Raw genomic sequence first — 17,163 nt, 5'->3', positions numbered from 1 at the left:
TCACCTAACGCCGTAGAGACAGAGCCTCGGTTGCGAGTGCTCGATGACGGGGGTGGGGAGGTACTTGTCGAATGTGCTCCGTGCACGGGTGCATACGTGCCCAGAGTGCACGCGATCTGTTCGCCATATGCAGGCGCGGCCCGCGTTTATTGCGTCTCCGCGGCGAGCAAATCGGTTCCGCTGAAAGCCTTCTAATCTCGATACAGGCCCCGTCTCGCGGTGGCACAATATCAGAAATAGGTTTGTTAAAATAAGCGTACACTCGATGGCGCATACCGTGCTTCCCAGGGACGTATTACCGCGAGGGGAATCACCCGCGGGGTGGGGACTCTGTCGCCTGCCGTTGCGCACACTTTGCCCTTATCCACAAATAAATGAGGTCGACTCCGCCGATTCATACGTTTCGCGACGCCTGCCATTCTCTTCGCGATTTATTTCCAGCTTTCTTTCTTTTTCGCGTGGCACTGAGTCTTCTTTCCTTTTTATCGGCGGAGAATTTTAGCATTAACCCTAGACTCCTTTTACGCATGGGGTAAGAGGAATAATTACTGTATAGGGGTTTTATTTTCAATTTTTATTTTTGTATCTCGACTTTATTTTCACATGTAACAAAATGTAGTTATTAAATTAGAAATATTTATTTTTTTTTCGTAAACTGGAATTCTTGACCATTTGTGGGAGCACTGGCGTTATCTTGGTCACTGTGAATTCTGATTCTGAAATTTCAATACTTCTTCTAATTAATCCGACGAACATTTGATTCAAGTAACGATGGTATCTTGGACTAGTGACTTCAATAAGTATTTCAGAATTTTTTCAGACTTTCTGAGAGCGTAGAACAGTAAAAGAAAATGAAGTATGTCTACGAAGGGTTAAGTTACGTATTCAAATTAAAAATATGTGTTTACATTTCTAAAGCACTGAAAACGCGATAACTGTACAGTCATTAGTACATAGTATTTCTTCCATGCATTTTTATGTGTAGCAGTAAGTGGAGCATGAACTTCCTTTTGTGTTTTAATTAATATCTAAAGGGATTTTAATATTTCAGTTATGAAAAGATTAGTAACATTGCATTTAATATAAATACGAAGTTTCAAAAAATGAAGTAATACCGTTTAATTTATCCAAAACGAACAGGTAACCTTAATGAGCACAGTAATTGGTACATTTACTCTAGGGCGTTTCTTTTTTTTTTTGCACACCATTTTTAACTCTTTAACAGTTTAATAAAATCGCAAATTTTAGTAAAAAGATAGCTAGCACCAGCCTCGCTCACGATAAGCTATCAAAGGGTTAACAAACAGAAATGGGGACTTCAGAATATCGTACTCAAAATATGTATATGATAATAAATCATTTTTAGAGAATTCTCGACACGAGGGAAATAAGTCTAAGTTAGGTTCTCGATGGGTTCGAGAAAACCCCTCATTTGGAGTTCTAGGGTTAAACTATCTGACGAGCTAAGAGTGCTGTAGTTACCAAAGGTGGCCATCGGAATTTTGCGCAGTTCGCGAAAACGTAGAGTTTCGGCAAAGCAAAGGGGGACACCGCTATTTACCAAATTGGCAAATATCAGCGAGTCAGGGATATATCGTCATCTTTGATTGCGCACTCCTGCTCGCGGGGCGAGGGTACTTGTTTGTCAAGGACGACGGACGCCTCGAAACTGTCGGGGAATTATGTCAGAGAGCAGCACACGTAAATTTACCTTGCTGCGCTGGCACGTTGATTTTTACTTTTCGACACGTCCGCTCCAGGGTGTCTCTTGAATAATCCGCGAAAAACATTTGAATTTGCGAGCTGAAGAACAGGTCAACTCCAAAAATCGCGTTTTCACTACCGTGAGAAATCCATGAACTAATAAAATTGAAGAGTGAGAATAAAGGCTGTAAGTGTCATTAAGAAAAAAAATTGTTTCATAAAAGGAATATTTATAGGAAGGTCAATATTAATTTTAATTTCGATAATTTCAGTCTTTTATTTTCACTCTTGAATTAAAATCGCAAAAAATATTAACGTTCTTGGCGTCAGATAAGATCTTAAACTTTGAGATATTTGATAATTTCACTAAATAAATATTTAAAAACATTATGAAACGCTTTCAATTTTAGTATGGTGAAATTGTAGTAGTTCTGGGCATTTTACATATGAACCCTAGAACTCCAAAACCAGTGTATTAAGTAGATACGACTTCACGTGATTTCTGTGTGACTTAATACACTTTGGCTCTGTGCTCCAGATATAGTTTGGAAATTACTTTAAAATGGCCAATTCTGGACTCCAACTATTCTGCAACTCGCCTACTCATTTACATCCCAGGGAAACTTATATGTACCCTCTTCTTCCATTGGCATTATCATTAACCCTTCGCGGGCACCCTCGATTTTCGCACATTTCGAGGACACACAGGGTTTATTTTGTCCACAATTATTCTTTTTACTGCTATGAGCTTTAAAAAAATCTGTAAAAATTCTGGGATACCTATTGAAGCCTCTATTTCAATGCACCATGGTGACTTGAATCAAACATTTGCAGGATTAATTATGATTGGTACTCAGAATGAATATAAAACTCTGGATTAAGATTGTTTTATAGAATTTGTCTGTATTTGTATATAGAATATTTGACAAAATAGATTTGCTTATTACACGAGATATACCTTATGACTGACTGACTTTGTAAACATACAAAAACTGTACGACTCTCATTCATATCTTAAATTCTAAATACAATAAGAGATCAGTACATTAGGTTCCTACTCCAACAAATTAAATAAAATAAAAATTCGACAGCTATACAAAAATATCGGAATTCACTGTAGACAAAATGGTCCTATTGTTCCCACAAAGGATTAGTGATCTATTAACAATAATCGTGCAGGTCCTCACGATAGCTTTCATTATTCCAGATTTAAAAAGTTCAAAAACAGCTCCACAAGTAGTGATGGAAGTTCGAATCTCAACTTCAAATGACTTCAAAATTTTTCAAAACTATGAAGACTCGAATCACTTGAAATATGCATCAACCCCTAAAACTCTTGAAAGTCTTCAAAAACACCTCAAACTTTTCAAACTCTCTCTAAATTACATATTATAAATGCTTCTAAGATTTTAAATTACTACCCCTTTCTCAAGACCTATTACCTCTCCAACAACTTCTAAACCAACTTTCAAGAGCTCCAAGTTTTTAAAGCACGCACAAAGCGATTCAAATTTTTGGCCACACCTACAGATTCAAAGCGATTCGAACATTACATCACAGATACAGATTCGAAGCGATCCGAATTTTTCGTCACGCATGCAGTCTCAAAGCGAGTCGAGTATTTCGTCACAGATGCATACTCGAATCGGTTCGAAACGTTGCCATCACTGTCCACGCGTCTCGCGAATCCTCGAGAACGTCCATCGAAGCGAGCCACGCGACGAGAAAGCTTTCATGGAGGAGCAGGCGAACCGCGCGCCTGAATCCTTCGGGGACGCTCGGCGCGCGGCCGCTTGCGCAAACGATTGGTTTACACGCGACGGAATCCGCTCGGTTGGATTATGAAACGTTTGTTTTGCCGGCGCGAAGCGGCCGTTCGTGACGCTCGCGACAATGGGGCAGCCTTCGGACGTTATATTCCCGCACGCGCGCTCAAGGTGAGGTGTAATTAAATTTTTGTAATTGCCCGTTGCGTAATGAGGCCTCGTGACGGGACGCGTCTTCCAGCGAGCGCGGGAATTTGAATCGACCGCGGCAGTCGTCGGGGGACCTTCCTGGAAACGTTTATCGCTGTCGCTGACTGCTTTTGTCCGACAGATTATACGTCAGCGTCGAGCGATATTACGTTTCAAGAAGATGGAAGATAGTATTTTATCGATGTTTCTCTTTCGCGATGGTCTGGTCGGCGAAACTGTTTTTCCTGCGAAACGGGTGGAAATGGAGGTGGCGTCTTGTGGGAATTCGCGTGGCGAGAAATCGTGTGATAATATTTTGATTTAATTAGTATGGAGTACTAATAAAAGCGAAGGTAAAGAGAGTTGATTGTACAGGGTGTTTCGTTTTTAGTGGTACGATTGGAGAGGGGTGATGAGGCATGAAGAAATTAATCGAAAAGGAAGAATATTTGTTTCTTGGAAAGCTTCGGTTTCGAGAAAAATTGAGTTTGGGAATTTATCAAGTACGCGTATTGAGGGTGAGTTTCGAGTTGTTGAACTTCTGGTTCTGTTCGTGTTTGTGTTTATGGAACGAACAATTTGCTTTTTAGAAGTGTGTTTATTAACATGGAAACTGTTCGAAAGTTTGCTCATTATGTTACATAACTGTAATCTGTTAATTAAGTTATTATGCACTGCTTGTAGTGTATCGTAAATATTTTTACTATTCTTTAATTCTTCGAAAGTCAAAGTAATATTCGCCTTTACACGAACAAATTTCATATGAAGTTTTATATGAAACAATTTTGTTCCTTCTTTTCGATTTATTTTTTCATAAAGTACCACCACTCTCCCAGTTCTAGCACTAGTAATAGAATACTGTGGTTGTATATAAATTTGATTCTTGCTGTCTTAATGTTAAAGAAAGTTCCAGGTTACTGTGATTCTTGGAACTATAGCCTTTTTTGGAGTCTCAATTTCTAGGGTGCAGGGGTCGATGAAAAGTATCATGAAAGTATCTCAGGAATTTCACAAAATTCGTGAAGTTATGTATGTCATATAAAAGCGTAAAATTTAGTAAATATATATACATACAGTTACAAAACAGTGTAGAAATTTATATAGGATTTTGGCAAACGTATCCCTAGGTATAAAAGTGTCATCTACTTCTAATAAATGAGCGTATCTTGCAGTTAGAACATAATATCACGAATGCAATTTTTCCTGCATGTTTAAAAAATGAAACAGAAAACTTAGTTATATTTTAATAAATTTACAAAAATTCAGTTGAGTAAACTAATTGTACGTAAACATCTGCATCAAAAATGCATCTATGTCTCTACAAGAAAAGCTTTAAATTTGCATGCAAAGTAGTATGTACATACATTGACCGCGTTAGGACTTTTACAACAGATTCTTAAGTGCCTCTTCCCATTTAAAACAGAATCACCACTTAACCCTCTGATTTACTAACCAAATCGAAATCCTAAATCTCAATCAATATCGCTACAGTGTGATGTTTGAAATATTGCCGCGCTCTGCATTCTTTTCCAGCGTCTCCTTCTTTCAGTCATTAGCTGATAAAAGGTGCTAAAAATAGAGGTTCCCAAAGAGGTTTCGTCTATCAGCACAAATTTTCCACGCTGAACTTGAATTCATACTATCAGCAGTCGCTCCATTCCAAACTCTTTAATACAAATTAAGACAAAACTCGTATTGAATGATAGGATCTGCTTGCTACCTTATACACAGTTATATGTCTCTGTTCAGTTAAAGTGATTGTTTAAAAAAATTCTTTTTTTTAAGCAAGCCCCTTGCCCAGTAGGTGCTTTACCCGACAGCGTTGCGTGTGCAAAAATACTTCCTCGTGTTATATATCGACTGAGTCTCGATTCGAGATAATTTACTTTTAAAAAGTCGTCCGAACGTTATTTTAAGGAAATATCGATCGCCGCGATAAGAGTTGCGAGTAATTGTGGGAAGCACGGTGCTACGTACGTACTCTCTCTCGCTATCGGTCGCGTTGCGTGAGGAGACGCGATCGAATGCGCATACGTGCGCTCCGCCGCTTAAAGCGCCAACCGCCTAATTTCGTTCCGTGTACTTATGCTAAACGCCAGCCGAAGAACGTCGATACCCTCGACTGTGTAGAGACAGCACGCCAGCACACGCTTAAGGAGCGTCGATAGGGAAAATAAGTTTGTTATTTCACGGATACGTCTTGCTGAGTCGACAACTTATATGTTATTTATGCATTAAGAGTCGATTACGATTTTAAATCGCAATTTTACACTAATGCTTTAACGATGCACGAGCGTTGCGAAAGAACCGAGAGGTAGTTAACGAGATCTACTGCTTGATAATAGTACAGATTGAGAAGTTAGGTCGGAGATGTTAGATGTTACGAGATTTTGAAATTTTTGATGAAGTGGTGGCTGCGAAGTTTTCTTAATTAATACCTATCCTTCAATTATAATTTTTGGGATTTGTACTTGGAGGATAGGTTGAGATTGTTGTCTTGACAGTACTGCTTCGTTATCAATTGAAAGTATTTTTATGAATAGTTTTTTACTATTTTTTTTAACTTCTACATTCATGGAGCATATAGTATCAAGTATAAAAATAGTACATTATCAAATAGCAGCACTTACAGATGACTGTTATTCTAGAAAGTTGCAGCCTCAGACGTTCAACAAATAGTGCAAATCTGAAAAAGAATCTAACTACTCGTCGTCATTGAGTTCATATTGGGGGCATTCAAAATTATGTGAGAAATGTAATAAGTTACAAGTATACGATGATGATGATAGGATAGAAGTAGCAGCTTGTAAAGTAACACATGACATTTTCAATATAAGAGGAGTTGAAAATTAGGTGTTTTGCTACAGCTTATTACACCAATCACAAGGCACATTTGTTACTTCATAACTGGAGGTTAAGATCCTCCAGCATTTTTTATTAGAGATACACTTTTTATTGGTACTTTACTAGTCCCTGTGCACTGTTTAACACAAAACTTAATTTTAGTTTTAAATACTTTATTAATTAGAATTTTATTTACATGAAATTCATCGATCTTTGATAATAATACTTGAAGTATATGTATTCTCACATGAAAATACAATTTGCAGCCTTGTATGCCTCTTATAATTAAAATTTTCTTTTACTTATATAAATGTGCTTAACAACAAGTGTTAGAAATTTTGAAAGGTGATTCTACATATCAAGATGGGGTAAAAATCAAGGATAACGAAATTATGTTTGAAGCTTCATTTCAGAGTTACAGAGCATTTAAAATCTAAAGTGTGTCTGACTCGGGACGCACCATATTCTACTGTCGGCGCGCAGTAGTTAGATCAGGCACAGCGAAGTCTGTGGGATAAATCCCGAGTCAGACAAACTTTAAGCGTTATTTCTACAATTAATTACTTGGAAACGAAAACAGGAATGCAATTTCATCATTTGCATTTTCGTCTTATTTTATTCTGAAGAATCACCGCTTAAAATTTCTGGTTTCTATACTTGAACACTCTTCGAACAATGTACAAAGACTAAAGGCACAATTCAACTGAGGCAACACTAGGCGATTTGTAGCATACCACAATATTTTTAAAGTTAAATAATATATACACATTTACAGTAATTGAAAAATTGCTTAAAATGTCGTGTTATGGTTCTGTTTAAAATTTTGTTAACAATTTTTTCGATTGCAAAATGTGTTTATACTATTTAACTTAACTCTAGAAAAACCTCTAGTGGATAAACTTAAAGATCAATTTAGAACATACTAAGTTACTTCAAAGTAACTTACAAATTTTCTTTTCTGTAAATAAAAATCATCTCGTATCTTTTCTTAAGATGCTCAAGGAAGAGTGGAATACAATTTTTTAAAACTAATAAATATTATTTTAAATCTTAAGATTTTGCTAGTGTCGCACCACAGTATTATTTACACAAAGATAGAAGAGTGTTCTTCTAGAGTTAAAAAACATTGTGCCACGCTACTAGTTGCCTAGTGTTGCCTCAATGAAATCGCGCCTTAGCCAAGGGTTACAAGTGTTAATTTTTGGACCAGAGTTGCCATAAGAATTCCCTCTTTGAATATGGCGAGGAAAATTCCTATTCATATAAGTCTAAACCTTAAACTCAAGTAAGACATCAGTACACAGAAAAAAATAATCGTACAGATCCTGCAAAGGTCCTAAGTAGATTTAAGCAAAGTAGATTTTTGAAATATCTGTTACAGAACTTCATAAAATTAACAAAGCCAGCTTACCCACACTAAGAGTAGCCTTGTTAAATCTACAAAGTCGACTTCTACTGATTCTACTAAACTCAAGCCTGCCAGAGTACTCCTATAAATTCTGCAAAAGGCTCCAACAACTTCAGCTGAACATTTTTTCTCCTATAACACAATACAATAGAACACCCATTATTTCTTCCCCACTTTTCAAGTTTCTCATTCACAATGAGAGAATTCGTACGGCAACCCTGATTTCGACCGAATAATAGAGCATAAAACGAAACAGGGCCGAAAATTGTGTTCACTCGCACGCAAGACGCATCAATTACTCAAGAGTAATGACGCGCGTCGGGTCAGCAAGGTCGCGTTCCACCTTATCCACGAAGGCAGTAAACTATCAGTTGTCATTCGCGTCGCATATATTAGTCGCTGGTACCCGTGAGCCGATGACGTACGCGAAACCCAGCGTGACTGTTATAAGGAATATAATGCGCTGCTCCTTCATGGTTCGCTGATAACTGCTGGAACATTATATATCGAGTTTCCGCTGGAAAGATTAATAGTCACCGTAACGATAACGCGGTTGTGATTTATTACAATGTTTGGAAACGCCTTGCCGCGTTAGGGAAGAAATAATCGCGAGGCGACGAAAAGTCACGTGGACGATCGGAACGATCGGTTAACGAAACAACCGCGAATGGGACGCGTCGATTGGGCGGAAGCGATTGCGCGTGGCAAGGTCGCGAATCACCTTATCCAGGAAGACACGATGATATCAGCTGTCACAACTTCGCCTGCTCGTCTATTCTTGCTGGCTATCAGCTGTCATTAACAGCGCGCGCGTTAATCGATTATAGGTGCGCGCAGGCGCGCGCTTTGAAGTTTGAATTCCACGCGGGAAGGCTGAACGATCGAAGGGACAGAAGTTGGTAAAATTGAGCGTAAATTATTTTGCGCTCTGGCTTGAAAGCTTCGTTGATTCGATTAATTGAAGACTCTAGAGGTGCATAAGTATTTGGAGACTTTCTTGTTGGGGGAAGTTAATGAAGTACTTAGACTTTCTTAGTTGTACTAACTGGTATCACATGTTACTCTCATTGGTATTTTTAAACATTGTATCATCGACTGAGATGAGGTTTGTGACTGATGTTATATCATACAATTTTGATTTTTGTATTTTGTGTAGTGCAATAATGTGGAAGTGTCTAAATGTTTATGCACAGTGGTGTACCTAAGGTCAATTTTGTGGCATGTTACTAACTCTTTCAAGCATGGTAGAGATAAGTGTTTCACCGTTTCAATAGATACCTAAATATTCATAGTAGAATATTTTTTATTTCACTTTGAAAAATTACAATTATCGGAAGCACAATTTTCTAATAATTAAAAGAAGTCCATTTTGTTACATTTTATAAGAATAAAATTCATGTGTAACATAGGCCTTTTTATTTTTTAAAATTCTATGCTTCAAAGAGATAGTAGATTGTGGATCTTTATGCAATTCTCAGAAATTTCTATAATCAAGAAACACAAATATGTGCAATATATCGGAAGTTAAATATACTTTATAATATTTACAAGGTAAAACAATTCTTTAATCAAATTCCATTTCTGCAATTATATTTATGAAAATGCGAATTTGCATAAATATCCACAGTCAAAGTATTAGCAATATGCTTGTTAAAACGCAAAGTATTTAATGGCAGATAGTATACAGTAACCGTGTGGTTACCTTCTAGTACAAAACAAGCATTTTCCACTTTTTTTTCCTTCAAAAAAGTGAAATTTTTATTCTAATTATAATAACTCTTTCCTCTCGTAGCTATAACGCTACACATCGAATGAAATTAAAACCCTATTTAAGTTCTTTATTTACTGCTAAAGAGTAACAACGAATGGAACAAACGACCTGAATTTTTTCACACATTTAACATGCAAAGAGCTCGACGTACGAATATCTCTTTCTAGTCATTAAATAAAAGTTCTAAAAGAAAGAGATTAAAAAGCTATAAATACGCGAGAGAAATAATACTCTAAATACTGTAGTTAAAAAATAATACTGTAATCGTATGTTTGATATTTATGTGGTTTAGTTCTTCAGCGAGCTTCGCTCCGTATTTCCTGCTGCGACTAAATGTCTATTTAAGGCACCGTATTAATCACTTTCCTTGTACGTTGCTGCGATATAATTACGTCGGAGCTTTCATTCCTAGAGAAGCTCGAAAAAGTGACTTTATAATCCAGAGTAAATTAATGCAAAGAGCAGGTGGAACTATACTGTATTTCGTGGAGTATATTTAAACTGCCGTTTCCGGGCACGTGCGAACAAGCGCGCGATTATTTGAAATTAACGAGCGCCTCGCTGTAATGGAGTACGTGTCAAGCACGTAAGATCGTATCGGGCGATGCCGCGGCAGTTTCGGAATACATTAATCGGCAACGCATACAAATTTCTAACGCGCAGACTGTGGAAGAGACGCCTGCGATCGACGGGAGAAAATGAAATGAGAATTCGAAAAATTTGCTTAGATCGTCTGCGGCGATAGTTCGGTTTGAATGGAAACAAAGAGCGTCGTTGTGATTCACGGCGCTGCCACGCGTCTCGAATGAGGTCTTCGTCGAGCGTTCCCGTGAAAAATATTTCCTAGACGATCTCCGTCATCGGTGACTTTCAGTTTAACCCTGACATACTTGAAGTCGCCAGCCACCGCTGTATAAACTATATCAAAGTTTTCCACGGGAATCGCGTTTATTCGTTTTGCCCGTGTCTCGGCGGTGAAACGACCGATGTTATTTCGGTTCTACGAGAGTTAACTTATGGGCGCGTGTGTATTCTCTCCACTTCCTTGTTTCCAAGCCCCTACATACCTATATGTGCACGTACGTGTCAAACTATAAACGGAGCTGAAGAAAGTATGTCTCTCCAGTCGTACATACATTACAGTTCGAAACAATTGTCTCGATTTCTCCGGTAATAAGGTGATTTCCAGCGTTCCTTTCTAATTCCTAATAAATTGTTTCCTCGTCGAGCTCTCGCATTGTTCCGAGCTAAACGGTTCGAATAAACCGCTCATCAGACCTACGGGACAATCGTGATCAGCGAAAATTTAATCTGATCTTCAAGGTTTTCGATTTTCCTTTTTCTTGTCTTTCTAATTATTCTTCGTGAGGTAGCTTTTTTGGAGGGTTTTGAGAGGTGGTGAGATCTGGTATAATTGAAACACAATTCATAGGAAAATTATTCTTTAGGAAGCTATAGATATTTGCTTAGTTGTTCTTCATGATTCAAGGCAAAAATGTTGGTAATTTCTAGGTGTAAAATATTGTAGTGGATCAAGTAAAAGTATTCAGATCATACATCAAGAATTTATAGTATAAATGCACTATTTTTTAGCAATTTTATAAATTCTGTAGATTATAGCATGCTGAAATTTTCCATCAATTCATGAAGATTCGCAATGCATTTACAATTAGCTGCATATATAGACTTTTCTAACTTTTTTTATGTATAGCTTTAGGCTTATTGGCCTATTGAGTAATTGCATATGTTACGAACATATCTTCATAAGATATAGATGTTAATATCTTAACATACGTATAGGTTGAGTCACGTAACTATATCACTTGAATTTTTTTGTAAACTAATCATTCCTGCAATAAACGTGTACAATAAATTCCTCTATAAACGCTGAAATATAATAATACTAATGTTTAAAGATAGATACTATTTAATTTGCAAAAGTTAGTTATTGCATTTCAAACTTTACTATTTAGCGGCGTAATAGTTTTATCTAAAAGTTTTGTACACATACTATAATAATAAACTGCAGCTATACATGGAGACTTAGCAGTCTAGTGTATTATATAAAAGTCTGTGGTTTTAAATTAGCTTTTTCCAATTGATCAGACTTCTGTGACTGACTGTATTTACTTCGGCGCCATCTGTTCGAGCCATCGGAAACTCCGTTCGCTTCGAATTGTTCGAAAGAAGCGGGAAGCCAATGTCTTTGAGCGTATATAGTGATGCCAACTGAAGCGCTTCAAATCGTTTCGAATCACTTCGAACATGTTTCATAACTTGGAACTCTTAAAAGTCTTGAAAGTCTTGGAAATTCTTGAGTTTTGAAAGTCTTGAATCTTAAATAGTCTTAGGTCCTAAAAGGTTTGAGTCTTGATACCTTTAGGTGTTTCGAGAAATTCAAGACTTCCAGACAATCGAGACTTTAAAGACGTCCAAGATTTCCAAACCTTTCAGGACGTATTGAAGTTTTTTAGACTCTGATTCAAGACTTTCAAGACATATCTAAGTTTTATAGACTCAAGATTCAAGACTCTCAGGACGTATCCAAATTTTATAGACTCAAGATTCAAGACTCTCAGGACGTATCCAAATTTTACAGACTCAAGATTCAAGACTTCCAAACGTTCAAAAGTTTCAGAATTCAAATCATGTTCAAAGCGATTCGAATCTTCACAGTCTCGAAAAACTTCGAATCCCTTGGAAATTAAAATTCAAACTCCCATCACTATCCACAGGTTTGAAACTCATTTGATTAAGATTCGACTCTAGGCGCCGTTCGACGCGATTCAAATACGCTTTCCACGGGAGAGCGTCGTTCTCTGGTTGCTTTCTCGAGCACGTTACGTGGTTCGTTGTACTCGCACGTGGGAGAGGGAACCGACGACGAATCGTTGTCGCCCGGCGTTCCCTTTATCTCATCGTGCAGGATACATTGCTGTAACACACTGCACTGGATCGGGTGATATTTATGTAACGGTCAAAGGGATTAAGTGTTCTGGGAAAGTTTCCAGAGCAACGATTGGCGGACGGCTTCCGCGATTTCGTCATCCGCCAATCAACGCCTCGAAACAACTTTCTCCGAATCCTGACAGGACGGGCCTTCGTTCGCGCACGCGCGCTCCCCACCCCTGATCACGCTCGCAGAAATGCATCCCCGCGAGATTTATTGCACGTCAAAAGCGACGTGACGTAAGGCGTGTAATTATTTACCGATACAAAGGTCGATTTCGACATTGGAACCGCAGGGCGCGTCGCGCGGAACCATAAATGGCGCCGTTTCGCGCGCGGAGGTTGGCAGCACTGGCGGAGGCTCTGATTTGAATCTCGATGGCGCGCGCTTACACTTTTCTTCGACGAAAGCTAGCTTTCTGGTCGCGTGATTCGCTTCGTTTGAATTTGGTTCTTTTTAACGAGTTAGGGGAAATATATTACTGTCAAAGACCCAGTTCTTTGTTACTTAAGAGTACGAAGCATGGTTTTTCTAACGTATTCACGAAAAAATTGAATATATGCGAACTGTTTTTTGTTATTCATATAAATTTGTGTTATCTTTAATTCGTTATTGAGAAAAGTGCGGAAATAACTATCAAATCATAAGTTAGTGGTTAAAGTAAAATATATAAAGAGAGCAACAGCTGATCAGTGAAATTATGTCTCACTACTAGTTATTACATTCCATGTATAAATATTAAAATAGATAACAATTATTTACTAATTTTTTGGGTCAAATTTGTATCAAAATAAATTTCATAGGCGTATTCAAATATTAAACTAATCAGGAATTGGGTTCTTAACAGTATACATGTTCAATTTTACTAGTAAGAGTCGAACATGAAAGATATTTTTTAAAATTCGTGATAAAATGTATTGAATGCATTTTTGACATATGTGCAATGAAAATTATGGTTGTAAACCTTCACTAAAAATAATTCAATGATCTACTTAAATAATTGAACGATCAGTGTGAGGTGTTGTTATCAGAGTTAATGCATGGAGCGAATAAATGTGAATTGGCAGAGTATCTCGAACTTTGCTCACGAAAGGTCAATACGATCAATTCGGAAATCTGTGAACTAATTTGATGTTAGAATTGACGGGAATCATTTTCACTGAATGGAATTTATTAAGACAATCAAGTATGACGTCCCCAAGAGTCATGAACGTATAAATTTTGGACACAGTCTGTTTTTATTTTGGGTAGAAAAAAAAGAACTAGTCTTCAATTTGAACTGGAACAATTCATAGGACAAAAGATGAATATTTTAACAACGGATGTTATGCCACTGCTGAATCATTGATAAATTGCTTCCGTCGTGTTTCGAGATATTCGGAAACACGCGTGATGTAACTTACAGAAATATGATTGTCTTCGTTAATTGTAAATGCGTGCACGTTTCATTGAAATGTTGGAGGAGGGAGGAAGAGGAGAGCAGATTCGTTGGAACGGAAACTATTAATTCTACTTGAATTTTTGTGTAGGTACATATGAAATCAACACTTTTGTTAAACTTGTACAGTACAATAAATTTTGAATATTTTTTCTGTTTGAATTTCAAAAATTTGGGTGACAACATTTTAAATTTATATCTATTTATAATATTATTTATTTCTCAATTTGCACAAAGAGTGGAGCATGTAAGAAACTTCTTTGGAGGAACATCACGTCCCAAAGGTGTCAGTATGTCAATACAGATTTCATAATTGTCGTCAGAGTTGCAATACCAAGAACTGTTTCCTTCTTCTACAACTCGTTCGGTAAAAAACTCGTAATTTTTAAATCTTAGTCCATGTTTAATTTTCAAAAACATAATCTTTATGTTTAGAAAACCCTGAAAAATTTAGAAATAGTATTAACAGTAAAGGAAAAGAAATATAAATAATTAAATCAGGAAACGCAAATTATATCCTCAATAGAGATATGAAAAGAAGTTTAAAAGTAAAACAGTATTAGAAATATCACAATAATAAAAGAAAAAATTATGTCTATTCTCCATTCACAATTACAAGGTCATTAGAAAATTCCCTGCAATAAATTAGTGTTACCAAACATAATAAATTAGTGTTAAGCAAACTCTAAAATTAAAATTATTCTACACAACGTATAAAATAATCTTAAATTTGTTTTACCATCTCCATGCAAACATACGCGTACGTAAATGCAAAAAATGTCATAGCGAATTGTTTAAGCATAAATTATACATTCTTCGGGCCCGTAACGTGACATCAATCAATTCATTACAAAACTCTTTCGCGATGTTTCTCGTTTATGCACAGTCACACGCGTTATAAGTCATAATTATTATATTGTCGTAGTATTATTCCAGAATTGGACTGTGATCCTTATATAATGACAAAGCATGGCATATCGTCCAGTTGCATAATCTGTTTGCTCTTGACTGGAGTTCGTCGCAAACATTCCGTCCACCAATCATTTGACCCATAAACGAAGCTGTTTTAAGAAAAGTAATACAGAACCTTGAACGTTTCGCAAGACTTCGGGGTAACGTTTGCAAAATTTCGAACAAAAGAATGTCAATTCACATTTCTCTTCGTTTCGCTGAAAAATAACGTACAACTTCGATATCATATTCCAAAGCTCGTAAAGTCAAGTTAAGAAAAGAAATATATAGGTATGTAATTCATGAAAACATTTTTTATTTTCATTTTTCATACAGAATTCCATAGCAATAAAATATCCTTCAAAAATAGATAGTACCTAATAAATAATCGTATCAGTTATTTTCATCAGACTATCTTTTTGAAAGAAGATGTATTAAAGTGAAATAAAAAGAAGAAATTCTCAGCAAAACAAAATGAATAAATGTAACTCAAATCTGTTGTATTTATATTCATTAAAATAGAATTAAATTTTATGATAATTGAAACATAAATGGAATCATAATGTAATTATTGTGATACAAATTCATATTAGAAACACAGAAATCAGTATTCGAAAGAAAACTTCTAAAATTCTGATCTCGTTATCAGTACTATTTTATCAATAACAAATACTTCGAAAATTCTTTTCATTAATATTCCACTCGATCGTACACAATGTTTCCTGCTGTAAACGCGGCCTCGAGGGAGTGCGCTAAATAATTTCACAGAGTAAAAGCCAAGATTTCTCCCGTGCGCCTACGTTTATGCTTATTATCAGCGGCCATTGTGGCCAGGCGTTCTTTGTGCAGCTTTCCCATTCATGGCCCAAACGGAAGGAAGTTATCTAAAGCTGTAGAAGTCCACGCGGTTGAATCAGTGTTCGGCTTCTTTGTAACCGATGGACAGATGTTATTTCCGTTAATGTGCGCACGCAAGACATGCGTCGCACGTGTTCCTGACGATTTCGAACATGTCGGAAGCGATCGAGAAAAGTGGAGGAAGGGAAATGCCATCCTTGACCCTCTTCCTCGAGCTGCGAGCCATTTTGGGTCGCATGCGAGTATTGCTGCCACGTCTCAGACCGAAGACATTTCTTTTTTTTTTACTGTATTCACATTATTGTCTTTACTTCTGTGAATGAGAATCTTTCCTTAACTCTTTGCAGCATGGTAGAGTGAAGTGTCCCACCTTTTTAATATCTACATGTGCATAGTGAAGTTTTTCTCACCTTGAACAATTAGAATTATTTGGAGCATAATAATTCTCTAACAATTAAATGAGTGAAGAATCAATATAATTGAAGAATTAGATAATTGAAGAATTAAACAATTAAATGAGTAATTAAATAGTTAGATGTATAAAATAATCCCACATTATTAAATTTTATGAGAATAAAATTTCTGTGTAACATTGGTCTTTTTATTTTCTACAATCCGTGCTTCAGAGAGGGAGTTAATTAAATATGAAATACGAGGCCAAAGTGATTAACTCCATTTGGATTTTGTAAAATTTTAGCATTACAGAGTTTGATCGGTGCTTAATTTTTTACATAAATAAATACAAATATTTTTGTTTTGTGAAGTGAATCAAGTTGGCAAATGAACAGCTCATGATATGTATAAAGTATAATTTTCTACATTAATGTTAAATCATGGAAGGAAGAGGGTTTTGGAGAAAATATTGATACATACAAAATTCCTTAAAGTAATAGATAAAATTTTATGTAATTTAATTTTATTGTATATAATTAATAGTTTTGATGGGGTTGAAAAATGTTTGAGTATCATTAATAAAAAGAAATTATAAGTGTGTTCACATGTAGCTTGTTGAAAGCTCACTATTGTGCAAGTTATCTGTTTTTTCGATTTCCATTTAATGATAATGCAAAGAACCTTCGAATTCGAGATAACAGGAAGCAGACGATAATATTGAATCACTTGTATCGAAAAAGCGCGGAAATCAATGTTAAACCACGGCTGATAAGGATTAAGTGATGGCGTACTCTGCCTATTTCGAAGATCAAACCAAGAATTAAAACGTATGAGGGCTAAACTCATTTGGTATGAAGTCGTAAAATTAAACAATAAAAAGCATATTAAGAA

At 36.4% G+C, this 17,163-nt stretch overlaps 1 protein-coding gene across 4 annotated transcripts in view; it reads left to right on the top strand.

Moving 5' to 3' along the window:
• The window catches only part of Tna (Zinc finger MIZ domain-containing protein tonalli), a 45,715-nt gene that overhangs the window by 4,439 nt on the left and 24,113 nt on the right, over nt 1–17,163 (top strand). The window contains exon 1 of one of the 4 annotated variants that reach the window (XM_076383246.1): nt 4,156–4,177. The exons of the other annotated variants lie outside the window; for them this stretch is intronic. The gene's annotated coding sequence lies outside the window, so the exon portion shown is untranslated. Of the gene's footprint in view, nt 1–4,155; nt 4,178–17,163 lie in introns of those variants that run through there. 4 annotated transcript variants of the gene reach the window in all.

The sequence above is a fragment of the Calliopsis andreniformis genome, chromosome 8 (assembly GCF_051401765.1).
Source record: "Calliopsis andreniformis isolate RMS-2024a chromosome 8, iyCalAndr_principal, whole genome shotgun sequence".
Lineage (NCBI taxonomy): Eukaryota > Metazoa > Arthropoda > Insecta > Hymenoptera > Andrenidae > Calliopsis > Calliopsis andreniformis.
This window is presented reverse-complemented; position numbering and strand designations above follow the sequence as displayed.